At 39.1% G+C, this 4,623-nt stretch overlaps 1 non-coding gene across 1 annotated transcript; it reads left to right on the top strand.

Moving 5' to 3' along the window:
* The first annotated feature begins 3,322 nt into the window (after window positions 1-3,322).
* TRNAS-AGA (transfer RNA serine (anticodon AGA)) lies at window positions 3,323-3,404 on the top strand. The gene has a single exon. It is a non-coding gene; the product is annotated as a tRNA-Ser (tRNA).
* The last annotated feature ends 1,219 nt before the right edge of the window (window positions 3,405-4,623 follow it).

Below are 4,623 nucleotides of genomic sequence, written 5' to 3'. Positions count from 1 at the left end.
GGATAACATGACAACCCCGTCAAGACCATGCCAGGAGACAACACAGCGACCAAGACAGGAGGAAAGCTTCCTTCCAGACAACCTACCCTCACCCACCGCCACAAGCACACCCGCTCACAGAAGAACACCCGCTCCCAGAACCCAACCTACATTTGCTTGCATCGATACGTTGCCCGACATCATCCTGCGTGAGCTGCAACCGGCACTCAGGGAGAAGTATAGGGTGATGAGTGCTGGTTTACCCCAGAAGTATGCCATGTTCATTTTTAAGCACCACGTGTCCTACTGGGTGTACTGCGGGTGGGTCTACAAAGTGAACTACGAAGGAAATCACGAAAAAAGTGCACTTCCTGAAAATTTAAGAAGGACTATTGTGGAGGAATTGCGGCGCTATTTTTCAATAACAGATCCTTTAATGAAAATCGTTCGAGACTCCATTAATGGCATTTTGCGCCATACAAGGCATCGGCCCTCGAAGGACAATCTGGTTGGGATCGCATTTGCGTGACTGTTCAACTATTGTTTATTTTTTGTAAATGTTTTTGTAAATGTTTTGACTTTCTGTACTTTAATAAAGGAGATGTTGCGTGTTTTAACTTGTATTAATTAAGAAATGTTTTTCCTTACTGTACACAGGACCTGCACAATTCCAGTCCCCGAGGGCCGCAAACAGGCCCGGATTTCAAGGTTATCCTGAAAACTGGGCCTGTTTGCGGCCCTCGAGGACTGGAGTTGTGCAGGCCTGACTGACTGTTCTGTACACCATCCTACTGTATATGTTTTGACTTTCTGTAGTTTAATAAAAGAGATGTTGCGTTTTTTAAATTTTATGAATACATTTTTTTTTAATAACACCATACTGTTGTGCTGACTGTAAACCATACTAACATAATACATGTAGAATAAATGCATACTTTTCATTTTTATGGGTTTATTAAACAGTATATATTAAAAAGTATTATATACGGTCTGAAAACATCAGCATACTTTTTCAGGTATTCTATCATAATCAATAACAAGGGCCACTAAACTGTAGACACCGGTACGTGTTTTTTTTTACTCAGATTCAGCAATGTGCAGGTATTGTAATACAAAGCGATATTATCCATCGAAATGCCTCCATTTGCCGTTTTCCGCATGAGATGATATGCGTTTCAAGAAGGTTGTAATGCGCATCCGTCTAGCTTTTCACCAATTGTGCTGTATCTACTGTAGAAGCCGCTCAGCCAATGATATTGCTTACAGGAGAATCACTTGACTTTTGAATCGCACTCATATTGATATTTTCAAAATAAAAAAAATAGAATAAAATACGGCAACATTACTCACCATATACTTTCACATTCAGCTGGCGCTGAGCCACTGCCAGTCCCGTATTCTTGATCATACATGTCGTTGACAGATGACAGGGGGACTACTACACCTGTAGTCAGCTGATTAGGCTGGAAATCGCTTAGGTACATGCAAGCTTGCTCAAAACTGTATGCGAAATCCGGCTCAGGCTGCAGGTATAAGGGCAAGGACAGACAGCAAGGGTTGCCCGTCACCAGGTTTTCACTGACGTCGGACCGTTATTGGAAGCTGTCGCTGTCGCATTGCTTGCCAGCGACTGACGTTTCTTAGTTGGTTTTAACACGACCTTTCACCTTTTGCCGTCTCCATGATCATAGATACAGGAAAAACCCGGTGATACACACCAATACCCTCCAATAAAATCGGGATCAATACAAAAAAAACATGGATCGCTACATAACTTTTTACTTATTTTACGCTTCCACACAGGAGCATCTGGCGAAATTTTGTAAAAATCATAGTTTTCAATAAAATACTGATAAATTTGAACAACTGTTGCCATCTTATTATCTGTTGCATTAATCGCGGCCCATATTAAGTAAGCGTACGTTCTGTCGGGTTTTTGGAACACGGACTGCAATTCTGCACTCATGGCGGGATTCTCAGGACAATAACCAGACCAGAAAGTGTGCTTGTCTTTTTTTAATATGAAAAGTCTAAATTGATACATTATTGTAACTTCTTCCTTCAGTCCCAAGGCCAATTTACAATAGACCACTCTGGTATTTTTTAAACACCTGCAAGTTGACACATTACTGAAGCGCATGCGCATTACAATTCATGAATAGCTGCCATCTGGCGGATACGTGAAGAATTGCAACCAATTAAATCCGAACCATTATCAATAAACACATCAACCGCGCATCAACCGCGGGTGTGAATGCAACATGAATGCGGTATAAATGCAGTCAGAATGCGGCATGAACATGGTAAAGTGCGGTGAAGGGCGTGGCATTCGGAAAAAAATCCCGGAAAAATTTGGAGATGTTGGAGAATAAAAAGGGGCCGCGGCTGTAATATTTGACTTCTTCTTAATGACTGTGCTAAGTACTGCTTGTATTGAGATGTGTACATTCTTTACATGTATTTGTAAAACAGAATGATTCTCATTAAGAACAAATGTACTTTCTGCTAGTATATCTGCCATATAAATTATTATTGGTAACCATTCAAATCTTCACCTGAATGAATAAAATGATTATGAAAACAATCACTTCATTGCTTTAGCAAGAAGTACAAAAACTATATGTTCCTTTGTCCCTAAACTATAATTAAGAGGGTTTTGTGTAAAATACCAGACACATGTTAATTCTTTAAACTAAAGATAGTGTCATTTTCTATTGGTTTAGGAGATTTTGAAAAAATCAGGAAAAAGCTTTCTATTTTTCTCCATGTAAATAGAATTAACAACATGCACTGCATGTTACCAGTGGAACTTTTCTTCTGCTCCTACTCTTTCTTCAATATTTTAATGTTGATGAAACAAAAAAAGGATATGCTTCAGGTGAGGCTTGAACTCACAACCTCAGCATAGCTTAGCACATACTGCCATATAATTACAGTGCGCTAACCAACTGCGCCACTGGAGCACATGCCTGTAATGAACTATGTTCTTCTTGCCCCAATTGTCCTCCAAATCTGCTCTTTTAATCTCTGACATCCAAGTTAGATCATTTTCCCTTTACTCCTTTTAACCCCTTTTCTTTTTTTTCTGCCTCAGATCTGTTTCATACTGTACATTGAATGTGGTTAAAAAAAAGTATTTCTCGTCATTGTTCAAAAACCCAATAGCAGCAACATTTTACAAAGATAATGTTGTTTAAACAATGTGTACAAACAAGTCATGTATTTCTCTTTATGAAAATATTCTCAAGGTTATTTGGTTCATATTGGTCATCATTCAAAAGTGAGTGTTACCCATATCCACTCAAAAGCCATCTGTGTGACTGAATTCAGTGCTACCAGCTATGTAGTCATGGCCGAGTGGTTAAGGCGATGGACTAGAAATCCATTGGGGTTTCCCCGCGCAGGTTCAAATCCTGCTGACTACGTTGACTTTTTCAGAGGTAAAGTGTTATTAAAAACTTCACTGCACTTTTCATTTTGTTTGTATCTGCTTGGCAAAGCAATCTTTACTTACTGGAATATGTGGCACATTAAAGAAGAAAACACTCTGAATTCTTCAAACATTTCCCAAGTTATACATTTTAGGGTGCTGATGGCTGTAAAACATTTAATAAAGGACTCCATTTCAATAAATGCATTGTCTTCTATTGATAAGTATCTCTATGCTGCAACATAGTGCTAAGAGATCATTTGTGTGCAATACTTTGCACAACATAAAATAGAGGAGAAACGATTTACCCCTACAGAAAAAACTTAGGGCCTCATGCAGAGAGCAGCGCTATTTAGAATTGGAGAGGGGAATTTTTTTTAGCTTTATTGGAGAGTTTTTTTCTCCATATGCAGAAAGGGCATAAAACTGCATTTACAATCCTTTCTGCATATGGAGAGTTTCAACCAGCGCTATAAGCGCTGTTGAAACTAGTGGGGAAAAAATCGATTTTTTTTTTCTCCTCCACCGGCCGCGGAGCGCCAGCTGCTTGGTGGAGAGGAAAAAAGTTGAAAATCGCGCCATTTTTTGGGCGCGAAAAGCCACTAGATGGCGTTCGCGGCTCTCTGCATACGGCAGAAAAAAACACTGGAGAGATTAGGATCTCTCCAGCCGCGCGGCGAATTTCAAGAAAAAAAAAATGGCGCATTTTTTTTAAAACTTGCCTTTTTCTGCTGCTTTTAGCTCGATTTTCGCCGGAAAATGGCGATATTGCTATTAGCACTGCTCTCTGCATGAGGCCCTTAAGGTGACAGAGGATAATGAGCACTTTAGTGTGAGAGTGAGGGAAGTCTTCCACTTTATATTTACAGATAATATTTGACTTCTTCATAATGACTGTGCTAAGTACTGCATGTATTGGGATGTGTACATTCTTTACAGTCTGCCAAAACTATATTGTTTAAATATAATGGGAATAATCAATGTTATAGTTCAACTGCTTATCACACTTCAGCACAAATAGCTTTTTGTTATGAAAAAGCATTTGTAATGTTTTATTGTTATCATTCACAAAAGCTAAGCAGGGCTTTCTAAACCTGTTGAAGACAAAAACAACGTAGCTTGAATTTTACTGAAAATGGTCATTAATGTATGTAATAATTGTACAGGCATACCCCACTTTAAGTACACTCACATTAAGTACACTCGCGAGTAAG

The sequence above is a fragment of the Ascaphus truei genome, chromosome 15 (assembly GCF_040206685.1).
Source record: "Ascaphus truei isolate aAscTru1 chromosome 15, aAscTru1.hap1, whole genome shotgun sequence".
In the NCBI taxonomy this organism is placed as follows: Eukaryota; Metazoa; Chordata; class Amphibia; order Anura; family Ascaphidae; genus Ascaphus; species Ascaphus truei.
The sequence above is the reverse complement of the archived record's forward strand: the minus strand, read 5'-3'. Positions and strand labels throughout refer to the sequence as shown.